This window comes from Asparagus officinalis, chromosome 3 (assembly GCF_001876935.1).
Source record: "Asparagus officinalis chromosome 3, Aspof.V1, whole genome shotgun sequence".
NCBI lineage: Eukaryota > Viridiplantae > Streptophyta > Magnoliopsida > Asparagales > Asparagaceae > Asparagus > Asparagus officinalis.
In genome coordinates, this window is record NC_033796.1 from 107,670,193 (window position 1) to 107,683,535 (window position 13,343).

Here is a 13,343-nt window from a genome sequence, read left to right on the forward strand (position 1 = left end):
CTTGCTCTCCTCGGACTTTCAAATCCTTCCATGTCTTGGATGGCGCTGTGCCCATTGCTTCCAACACATCCAGCGAAAGGTTGTTGTGGCAGGGGTGGGGGGGGGATTCATTAGTGATCGGGTCCCGACAATTCATCGCTTTGTTCCGGAACCTTTTAACGAAGGTGTCGACATCGAGCAACGATCCGATAGAGATCTCGGTGTCGTCGTCGAAGAAATTTGTAAGGAACTTCGTCTCCATGTCGTCCCAGCTATTTATGCTTCCGGGCTTGAGGCAATGATACTAATCGAAGGCGGCTCCGTGAAGAGTGCCAACGAATGACCGCACCATAAGAGGCTCATTACCAGAGATGACTCCCAAGTGCGATTTGAAGTAAATCAAATGCTGAGTGGGTGAACTCATCCCATTAAACGACGTGAAGTTAATTAGACTGAACTTCGCCGGATATGGGATTGATTCCCACTCTCTTGGGTATGGACAAGGAATGCCCGTCTTTTTCGTCTCTTGAGCGGAAATCAATGTATTGATTTTGCTCTCGAGGTTTTTAATTTTTAGGCTTTCACCTGTATCTTCAATAGCATTCCCGTTACCACCCCCTGCATTGACGGGAGGATCATTGATATTATGAGCATTCGTATCCTCGTCCTCCTGATGGACTTGGTTGCGACGACTCGGCTCCCCTTGCTGGTTTGTCAACGCTNTGTGTTTTCGCTAGCATTCTCGTTACCACCCCCTGCATTGATGGGAGGGTTATTGGTATTACGAGCTTCATTCGTATCCTCGTCCTCCTGATGGACTTGGTTGCGACGACTCGGCTCGCCTTGTTGGTTCGTCAATGCTTGGATTTGTTGGTCATGCATTTCTCTCATGTTCTGCATGGTCATCTGCATCTCGAACTTGAAAGTTTCCTGCTGCTTAGCCAAAGCGTCTTCAATCATCTTGGCAATTTGCTCCGCACTTATCATAAGCGCCTCGCGGGGTTGTCCCTCGCTGGATACCGTATTATCTGATGCAACCGCGGAGCCAGCATCAGATTCTTCATCTTCTGAAGGGCGTCTTGTCCGAACCCTACCATAGGTTGCTCTCTCGATGGTTCCGGACTGCAGACGGGTTCTAGGCCGGGAGGCTCTCAGACTCGAAATCATCCTGTGCCGATGTCCCCTTGCTGGTCATGTTGGTAGTGACCCTTGAACGTTCATCATCTTTGACCATTGTTCCTCTTCTTCGGAAACGTCTAGTCCTTGGCTTTGGCGCTTCCATGCTGAGTCTTTGGAACACGGAAACTCTTTCGGGAAACATTTTGGTGTAGTCGCACTCAGATAATACCGCCCGAATGAGTTTTGAGCAAGGACATTGAGTCTCTAATCTTTGAGGGCTCCTCTTTCTGGATTTGCTCGTACCTCCAGCACGATAGTACAGCTTGTTCGTTTGAAAGTCGGAGCAACCTATCGTGTGTTGGCACGATCTCCCAGGTATAACGTCATCGTCATCAGACAACAACGTTTCCTTCTGAGAATGAATTTCCTTCTTTGGGCTTTCAAAAGTCACACGCCTCGAAACGCGCCTTTGTGGGTGTGAATCTTCAGCGGGCTCCTGCACTTCGATGCGCAAGGTTGTGCGCTTGGGTGCCACGATTTTCTCCAAATGTCGAGGGTTGCGGCGACCCCCCGCATGTTGAATTGTTTGGGACTTCTTCATTGGCCCCAATCGTTCTTGAACTGGAGTTTTGCCTCGTTCTTTGGGAAGTGGACCGAGGCGCTCCAAAACTGGCTTCCTCCTTCGGGATGATTCTGCATGATCTCCCGGAGTGACCATAGGAATTAACGGCGACTTTGGTTGACTTGCCGGAGTTTGACCTTGCTTAGAAGGCTGCGATGGTTGCTTTTTGGCCTGAGTCGCCACTTCAGACTTCGGCTTCCAGACTTGTCGGATTGGTGGCGGTTTCTTCGTCACCTCCTTTTGCAGTCTTCTACGGGCTTCTTCAGCTTTGGCCCGTACTTGCGCCGATAATGCGCGGCGCTTGCGGATACGCTCCTCCAGCGTCGTACGGTTCCGTTTGACCCGGACCCACTCCATCGTTGATGGCTTGGAGGAACCATTCTTCACTTGATGTTGAGGCTGTTTGCCTCGTTTGTTCTTCAGATCCGCATTGTAGCGGACCCCGTCAACGGACTCCATGGCCTTGGCGAATTGCTTCGCGAGGCGTTGACGCTGCCTCTGGCGAGCTCTCTTAGAGAGAGTCACCACGCCTTCGATGGCGGATTTGACCTGCTTAGAGGCCGATGGGACTTCACCCGACGCAACTTCGGCGTCGATCGGGGTGAGGTTGTCGTTGGTGGCTTCAACTTCTTCGCACCAACGGACTTTTCTCCTGGAGGAGAACTTCTGGAATTTCTTGGACTTATGGGGGGAGGTTGATCCAGACGAGGACACGTACTCCTCGTACTTCTGCTGGTCGAACTCATACTCGACCTCCTCCACGACCGGGATCTCGATCCGCGGCTGCGACGCTCCGATCTCGGCCGCGGGGTCGGTAAAACTGTTTTCTTCTTTCATTGAAATAATTGTCATCTTGGATACAAAAGATCCGGTCTTTTTTAGATCCGGTTACAACTAAATCAAAGAAAAATAAGAAAAATTACAACTTTCCTTTTCAGAACAAATCGCGAGCTCCTGTTTTGCGGTCGCTCGCTTGTGTGGGTTCTTCGCCTGTGCCGGGGTGTATCCGTAGACCACCGCGCGATCTAGATCCGGTCGGATCTACACGATTATACGGGTATTATTCCACGAAGGGAATAATAGCCGGGAGGGATTAGATCACCAAGGAAATAATCGCTCGGATCTCGGGATCTAAGACCAAGCTTAGATTCGGAGTGTGACTTCGTGTAGATCTCAGATCTGTTCTTTCTTCCTCTCGAAATCCTGCCTTTTCTGACGTAGGTGCTCGCCGAGGATCAGATCTGTACGTGCAAGTCTTCAAGTCTTCAAAGCTCTGAGTTTGCTCTTCAATCCGGCAGAGTTTCGGCTCTTGAAAGTTCGACCTCCGAAAATGAACATCTCTAGCCCTATTTATAGGCTCTCAAGACTGTGCCCGCGCACAGAGAAATGTCAGCCACCCATAGGTGGCCGGCACTGTGCCGAGCCCCCTTAGGTGTGGGTTTTCCGAGTTTTTGAGTTGTGTCCGTTTTCCGGTTTTGTCCGTGATTCGGTTGATTGAGACTCTGATTGGTTGATCTGATTTGGCAGTAAGTCGGATTCCTGATTTGGCAGTAACTCTACTTTTGAGTTCGAGTCCGAAACCGATCTTTATTCGGTCGTGATTCATCCGAGTCCGCTCTTGTTTGGATGACTCGTTGACTCCCCGAACCGTTGGCTTGATTCCGCACGCGAATGGATGCATTCCGTTGCTTGCGTGCGATTCATCGATCTCGTCGCCTCGTTGGTTTGTCGGTTTGTGCCGAGCTGTGCTAAGGGACCTATAAGTAATTTTATATGCCTACAGATACCCCCTCCAAAGTATTTCAGCCTCGTTCTTTTATAGAAGAGTCTAGAATACTTTGGACATGATTGTCCCAACCTTCAGTCGGTGTAACGGGACCTTGGAATGGTGCACGTGTGCATGAAGCTCCATATGAACTTGAAGCGGGATCCTCCAAAGCTTGTCGGATCGCCTCCAAGTCTCCTTGATGCGCTTCTATGAATTTCCATAATGTATAAGCGCTATCAAAAGAATCAAGCTTGTTAGACATAAATGAATCAAATGCATTTAATAAAAATTCTAACATAAGCTTGTTCATAATAAACATCTTTTTATCATGTTTGCTCCACTTGGATTTCTCCAACGTGGGCACAATATAAGCACAATCAATGATTTCCCATAAATCAATATTTTTAGATTGAACAAATATTTTGAATCTAAAGCACCATTGAGCATAGGGGAAAACATTGAATTTAGGAGCAATACTAGAATCATAGCCTAAACAAGATGCATCATTCATATCCATAATTTGTAAAAATATGCAAGCAAGATGTAAATGCAATCAAAACAAGATTAGCTCAAAAGATAACTTGGATCTTTAACTCAAGGCGATTAGACCTTAAATCAAAGAGCACCAAGCTCTGATACTAATTGTTAGACCCTAGAGGGGGGTGATTAGGGTCTTATGCTAATCTAATCCGATTAAATGCCAATTAAAAATAATTAACAACTATATTCTTGCAAGATAGGTATACAATCTATTATGGGCAAGAATATGCAATATACACAAAGTGATATATCCTATATGATGAAATATATATATATGTAAGGATATATAAACTAAGGGTGATATAAACATAAACAAGATAAACAAGATAGTGGATAATATGAACTAAGAGCAAATGACAAAGGCGATATAAACAATAGGCATGAATGTAAAAGAACGCCAATGACAAACTCAAACACACGATATGATCACGGAGTTCGGACCTTCCGTCCTTACGTCTCCGCTCCCCTCTCCCGGGGAGAATCCACTATCACAACCGGGTTTTCTACGCTCACCCGAACAACGTTTACACCTCACAATTTCTCTCACGGAGTTCAGTCCCCTCGACCTACGTCTCCACTCCTCACCTCGAGGAGATCTCCACTCACACTCTCACAATGTGGCTACACTCCACCCTCACAGTACGGGTTTCGAAAACCTTACACCACTCACAATGTAACAAATATAAATTTGTTCTCTACAATAGATGAGAACTCAATTAAGCACAACTCAATGTTACAATCTCTCACAACCCTAATATACTATGTATGCAAATACAATAAGCTCAAGTGGGTGTGTGTAACAATGAGATTCAATAAAACTTAACTCAATACGAACTAGCAATAAAAATTGATATGAAATTCAATAGTAAAAATGCTAGGAAATAGAGTTAAGGAAACTTCTCTATAAACACAAAGAGAGGATGATGAAATGTTGAAGATGAACTCTTCAATAGCTGATTGTAAACTCCTCTTTGTAACAGCAAACCAAAACAAACTTAAACCAAACAAAAACAAGCTTAAACCCTTGTTTAAAACCTTGTTTAAAACTTCTTAAAACATTCTCTTAACATTAGAATTGAATGCAATAGAGGTATATATAGCCTCCCAAGAATTCAGCCAAAAATCCAAACAAAATGACCAAAAGGCCCAAAACAGAAGTTCTGCAACGGCTAGAAAAATAGCCGTTGCGAGACCTGATAACGATTCGGTCGACCGAAAAAATGATTCGGTCGACCGGATTTTCGGAAATCCGGTCGACCGCAAACAACCTTGAAAATACAGAAAACAAGCGGAGCCATCATCGGTCGACCGGCGCGGTCGACCGATATAGAAATCGAAATTTCGGTCGACCGTACCGGTCGACCGACGACTCTCTGGAAAACTACTGAGAAATGATCATTTGACCGGTCGACCGTACCGGTCGACCGAAAACTGACATCCCAGAAAAACAAAGCTGATTTTAAAACACTGTTTAAAAATATCAAATAAATTCCAAAAAATGTAAAACTTTGGGGAATGATTGTAGACATGATAATAAACATGCTACAATGACTGGTTATCAAAAAGGACTTCCCAAATGAAAAATATCATCATTTTACAAAATAGTCCAAAACATGAAAACCTGAAAATTGATATTTTGATATTTTGACTTAAATATATATATGCATAGAAACCAAAGCTTATGTATATATATATGTAACTATATATATATATAAGAAGAAACCAATAAATGTGTGTGTATGGATATTGAGCTTAATGTATTAAACACACATAATATGAATCCTAAACTAAATTACCCAAGCTTGATCTTGATCTTCAATAAGCTTGACTTGGTACACTTTGCGGATGAAGCTTGAACTTGATCTTTAACTTTGAATTGCAAGGCTTCACCGACATTCCGCCAACCTCCTTTGGATATGATCGTTGAAGCTCTATTCCATCCAACCTCCAACTACGTTGTTTGTCTATAATATATAAGAATGTAAAAATACTAGACAAACAACATTAGTAGTAAATTGTTTGTAAATCATCATCAAAACAAGAAGGCCAACAATCTCCCCCTTTTTGATGATGACAAACAATTTACAAAAAGGATATATGCATGAAAGGAAATGAATATATAAAATATAATTCGCATGCATATAAACAAACAAGATAGATATACTCACAATATTTCTCCCCCTTTGACAACATCAAAAAGGGGACAAAAGAATTTAAGAGAGCGAAAGCCCCCCTACAAATAAGCATGGGTGAGTATGAAGCAAGTATAGGGATTGCTCCCCCTATCAAAAAGCCATATAGAATATATGCAATGAAGATCATGGCAAAACATATGTGAGCAAGCATACATGAATATGCTAAAAATTTACTCACATATATGAAGATAATGAGAACACATATAAATATGTCAATATGAAAATACTGTCTCATTAACAAAAAAAAATAAAAACCATATAAAAGAATAGATTTATGAAATCAAAAGAAGAGGAACATGAGAATCATGTAAAAAGTTTTCAAATGAAAACAAATCAACCAAAAGAATTCATAAATCAAAGTTTATATTCAAAAACAAAGTTTGATCAATAAAGAAATTTCTTTGTAAGACTTGATCAAACCACTCATAGAATACATTATAAAGCATATTTAAAATTTGAATCATCTATTTGTGCTTATATAATGAATTCAAAATAACAAATCAAAGCAAAATTTTCATAGCTCAAAAGTAACTCATGAACTATGGATTTGAAAAACTAAAAATCATCTTTGATTTTCAAAAATCAAGAGAGGCAACTATATCTAGCTCTTGAGCTAGTATTAACCCATATAAACATTTTTGCACCCGGTAAACATAATTTGGGAATAAACACCCAATAAACCCGGAGGGTTATATAAACACAAACCTCTCATCAAAATCGAGAATAAAAATTATGAAAACAAAAGATTTGATAAAAAATTGTTTTCATAACAAAAAGATTTTAAAACATAATTTTCAAAACCAAGAAACAGAAAGATAAAAATATGAGAAATCTTGGTTTATAAAATCATTTTGGCACCCAAGAATTCTTGGTGCCGGTTTGGTTAGGGACATGACCCCTATCAATCAAGCTCAAAACCCTAGGATTATGAGCCCTCTTGGGCATATGTGGTGCACGAACACGGTCATAACAAAAATTACTTAAATGGCCCTTCCGATTGCAATAAGTACAATGGAAAGGAAGCATTTGCTTATGTTGACCAAACGGTTGTGCACGGGAAACATTAGAAACATTTGCAAACATGGATGGTCTTTTAAAATTGTTTTGCAAATGTGAAACTCTCTTTAAATCAAAACAAAATCTGGTCAAATGACCAAATCTACCACAATGATCACACTTAAACTTTTGTGGTCTTTTAAAATCATTTGGCAAAAGTGAAGTCTTTTTCAAATCATAGCAAAATTTTGCCAAATGGCCAAAACGTCCACAAACATCACATTTGAACACATTAGCATGTTTATTATGTGCATGATAAGCATATGCATGTGTATGTGATGAAGAAGCCTTATGAGATGCACAAGAAGTATTGATATTACTATTTTTAGATTTTTGTGCATCATAGCAAAATTTAGCTAAATGGCCTTTGCGACCACAAATAGAGCACTTGTAAACTTTGCTATACAAGTGTGCATAGTGTGTAGGTGATTTTGTAACACTAGACTTAGCACACTTGTCCATAAGTTTCTTATTATTAACAATACATGTTTTTAAGGTTGAATCTAAACAAGATATGCGGTTCTTAATATGATTCAACTCATCATTATGCATACAAGTATTGTTATTAGAAGTAGAACATATATAATTATCTATAAAAGATTCAGTATCATTTTGTATGTTCTTTACTTCTAACATGGCATTATCTCTTTCATGAGTTAAGCTAGAAATGGATGATGTCAATTTTTCATTTTCCAAAATTAACATGTCATTGTTTTCTTTAAGCATGGTATTTTCTTTTGCAATGACATCCAATGTGCATGATGCTCCACATGAACTTGAAGCGGGATCCTCCAAAGCTTGTCGGATCGCCTCCAAGTCTCCTTGATGTGCTTCTATAAATATCCATAAGGTGTAAGCACTATCAAAATGAACAAACTTGTTAGACATAGATGAATTAAAAGCATTTAGCAAATATTCTAACAAAATATTATTCATTGTAAACATGCGATGATCATTTTTATTCCACTTGGATTTCTCCAAAATGGGCACAATATAAGCATCATCTATAATTTCCCATAAATCAAAATGTTTAGATCTAACAAATAGTTTAAATCTAACACACCATTGGGCATAGGGGAAATTGTCTAATCTAGGAGCAACACTAGAATCATAGCCTAAACAAGATGCATCATTCATATTCATAATTTGTAAAAATATGCAAGCAAGATGCAAATGCAATCAAAACAAGATTAGCACAAAAAGATAACTTGGATCTTTAACTCAAGGCGATTAGACCTTAAATCAAAGAGCACCAAGCTCTGATACCAATTGTTAGACCCTAGAGGGGGGGTGATTAGGGTCTTATGCTAATCTAATCCGATTAAATGCCAATTAAAATTAATTAACAAGTTGTATTCTTGCAAGATAGATATACAAGAGTTATAAGCAAGAATAAGCAATATATACAAAGTGATATATCCTATATGATGAAATATATATATGTAAGGATATATAAACTAAGGGTGATATAAACATAAACAAGATAAACAAGATAGTGGACAATGTGAACAATAGATAATGGCGACAAGAATGATATGAACAATAAGCACAAGTGAGACGCCAAGACAATCACAAACACACAAAGATGATCACGGAGTTCGGACCTTCCGTCCTACGTCTCCGCTCCCCACTCCCGGGGAGAATCCACTATCACAACCGGGTTTTCTACGCTCACCCGAACAACGTTTACACCTCACAATTTCTCTCACGGAGTTCAGTCCCCTCGACCTACGTCTCCGCTCCTCACCTCGAGGAGATCTCCACTCACACTCTCACAATGTGGCTACACTCCACCCTCACAGTACGGTTTTCTAGCTAACCGAAAACTCTACAACACTCACAATGTAACAACAAATGATTTGTTCTCTAATACAGATGAGAACACAATAAAAGCTCACACTCAATGGTACAACTCTATACAATAAGCTCAATGTGGGTGTGTGTAACAGTGAGATTCAATAAAACTTAACTCAATAAGAACTAGCAATAAAAATTGATATGAAATTCAATAGTAAAAATGCTAGGAAATAGAGTTAAGGAAACTTCTCTATAAACACAAAGAGAGGATGATGAAATGTTGAAGATGAACTCTTCAATAGCTGATTGTAAACTCCTCTTTGTAACAGCAAACCAAAACAAACTTAAACCAAACAAAAACATGCTTAAACCCTTGTTTAAAACCTTGTTTAAAACTTCTTAAAACATTCTCGTAACATTAGAATTGAATGCAATAGAGGTATATATAGCCTCCCAAGAATTCAGCCAAAAATCCAAACAAAATGACCAAAAGGCCCAAAACAGAAGTTCTGCAACGGCTAGAAAAATAGCCGTTGGGAGACCTGACAACGATTCGGTCGACCGAAAAAATGATTCGGTCGACCGACCCGAAAATCCGGTCGACCGCGAACAACCTTGAAAATCCAGAAAACAAGCGGAGCCATCATCGGTCGACCGGCGCGGTCGACCGATATAGAAATCGAAATTTTGGTCGACCGTACCGGTCGACCGACGACTCTCTGGAAAACTACTGAGAAATGATCATTTGACCGGTCAACCGTACCGGTCGACCGAAAACTGACATCTCAGAAAAACAAAGCTGATTTTAAAACACTGTTTAAAAATATCAAATAAATTCCAAAAAATGTAAAACTTTGGGGAATGATTGTAGACATGATAATAAACATGCTACAATGACTGGTTATCAAAAAGGACTTCCCAAATGAAAAATATCATTATTTTACAAACTAGTAAAGATGAAATCATATATATACATATAAGCATGAAACAAAATAGTATTTTCCAATTCTATGCATTTGTTTCATATATAAACTTGAAAACTATAAAACCAAAAACATATGTATATGTATATATATATATCACTATATATATATATATATATATATATGAAAACCGATATAATGTGTGTGTATAGATATTGAGCTTAACGTATTAAACACACATAATATAAACCCTAAACTAAATTACCCAAGCTAGATCTTGATCTTCAATAAGTTCTTCTCGGTAATCTCTCGGATGAAGCTTTAACTTGGATCTTGAACTTTGAATAGCAATGCTTCACCGACATTCCGCCAACCTCCATTGGATATCATCGTTGAAGCTCTATTCCATCCATCCTCCAACTACGTTGTTTGTCTATAATAAATAAGAAAACACAAACACTAGACAAACAACATTAGTAGTAAATTGTTTGTAAATCATCATCAAAACAAGAAGGCCAACAGACCATATCCCTCTAGCACCCTAATGTTATTGGTTCTCCCTCTGGCCTTGCCTCTTCCTCCTCCTGTACTACTTCCTCCTTTGACAGCTTGTGCTTGAGACTCAGCTACACAATAAAAATAGCATTAGTACAAATAGAATAGAAACTTCATGTTATAATTTGATTTTAACAATACCAATACCTCTAGCCCTTGCTCTATTGGTTATATACATTTGTGAAGCTAGAATAGAGTTTGTCCTTGAAAGCTTTTCAAGAGCAATAATAGTTCTTGTCTTACTTCCTTTTGGTCTCCCTCTTTTCCTTCTTCCAATTGTGCCCTCTTCACAAAGAGTTTGCTCATTTTATGCTTCTTTCAACTTTTTCTAAATTCTTGATGCAACACCACCAACAAACTTAGAGATAAGCTTAAGTTTTTCTTGCATTCTATCTAACAAGGCTAACCTAATGTCCTCCAACATAGAACCAATAGGTTTATATCTTGTACGAAGTATGAAAGAGTTGAATGTTTTAGCCATATTATTGTCTATGCTATCACGCTTACTATGACATTTGAAATAAGACTTACAAAAGGTGTGAGGGTCTCTAGCCATAAAGCCTTCATAAGTTGTCTCAGATAACCTCATTAGCTTAGTAGCCTCATATGCAAATAGTGGCATTGAAGTGCCCTTAACACATGCCCATAACTATTTTTGAAGTACCATGCCACCATGTGTTTTCCTCCAATTAGATTATATGTGCCTAGCACATTGTCTGTGTTCAACTTCTGGCCAAACCTCATGAATGATAGGCACCAAACCATGAAATTACACTTGGCAAGTTAATGAAACAATATAGCTAAAAGTCACAATATACAATCAATTTTTGCTAAAAAAATGAGTGATGATACATTTTGCTGATCTGAAATAACAGTCCATCCCTTACCATCTCCCATTAATAGATTATTCGACAAAATTCTCAAGAACCAATTCCATGAATTCCTAGTCTCTCCCTCTACAACCGCTCATGCTATTGGCCACATTTGGTTGTTGCCACCTCTGCCAACCGCACAAAGTAATTGGCCTCCACAAGCATGTTTCAAGAAGCATCCACCAACTCCAAATACTCTCCTAGCACAAAGACCAAAACCAGTGTTCATTGCTTCAAAACAAATATAGAATCTCAAAAATATTGTTGGTTCCCCTGTTTCTCCTTCATGCGCCTTTATAATACAAGTAGTACCAAGATTAGATCTCAACAATTCTCTCATGTATGGTTTGAGCAAACCACATTGTCTTTTCATTAGCTCCTGCACTGTATTCAAAGCTTTCTGCTTAGCTCTCTCACATTTTCTCAATGTCACATTCACTTCATAATTTTGGTAAATGTCATCCATAATTTCACTTGGCCTCATCTTTGGATTTCTCAAAATATTATCAAGATACATATTGTTAGCCTTTAAGTTTTGATGATGTTTTACAACCACCATTATTGGTACTAATTGCTTGTTAAGTGAAAATGTAGTTAATATATACATCAAGCATGTTAGTGCCACTTATGGAGGATTGGATGGAATATGCGCTACAACGATGATATCCAAAGGAGGAGGAGGCATAGTGATGAAGCAACGTTCATTCAAGAACACCAAATGCAATAAGAAGCTTCATCAAACTCAAGCTATATCAAGACTCAAAGAATTGTATTCTACGTGAGGATATTAGCTAGTTTTTATTTTCTCTCTAGTACTAAAATGTAGGCAAATAGTTTAGATTTAAATTGAAGCTATTGGGATATCACACACACGTTTTCATACTTATAGTTTTGAGCATTTTCACAAAATACTATTTTTCACAAGTATGAGGACCTATTCGCAAAATTCTTTTTCCAAACAATTTGTTTTTAGTGTTAAAAATATTTTACAAAGTTTCATAATTTTTGGAAGTCAATTAAATATTTTACAGAATTTTTAAGAGAGTCAAAATCAGGTTTTTTGAATGTGTCAGTTTGCGGTCGACCGCCACGGTCGACCGCACCTGAGTTCATTCGTTAGTGGGCAGCAGAGACTTTCACGGTCGACCGTCGTGATTGACCGTGAGCTCGAGATTTCCCACGGTCGACCGCAGAAGTCTCTGGACTTTTCTCAGTTTCTGAGCTGTCTCGCGGTTGACCGCGAAAATTGCACGGTCTACCGCCGCTTAATTTAAACGGTCTTCTGGTACATTTCTCAGCGCCGATTGTACACAATCTCAGCGCCGATTATTTTCCTGGATTTGGGGGATTAGGGTATGGGTTTAAACAGCTGGTTTCTCCTATGTAAACTCATACACTCCTTCTTCCTCAAGTGTCCCAAGCTTTTGAAGAACCAGAGACTTTGTTTACTGAGAGCCAAAATTTTCAAAACCTGTTTTCTGTGTTTTCTCAAGTTCACATCCCAGCTTCAGTTTAATCTTTCTCTTTGCCATAGGAACATTGTAAAGAGAGAGTTCTTACACCATTACTACTGTTTTGAGAGCTTGATCTTGTGAAGATCAACTGTGTGGGAGTGTGATCTTATGAAGATCAACTGTGTAGTTGTGAGATCGTGAGGAGATCGTTGTGTAGAAGAAGTTCTGGTTTCCAAACCGGGTTGTGTAGTGGATTTCTCCTCGAGAGTGGGGAGCGGGAACGTAGGTCAGTGGACCGAACCTCGTTAACACATCACGCGTCACAAGGATAACGATTCCTAACTCTATCTCTATTTCTATTGTTGTTCATTTTGTGGTTTGTTGCTTGTCTCAATTTTTATTGCACTATTTTAGCCTTAAGACCCTAATCACCCCAACAATTGGTATCAGAGTTTGGTCTCTA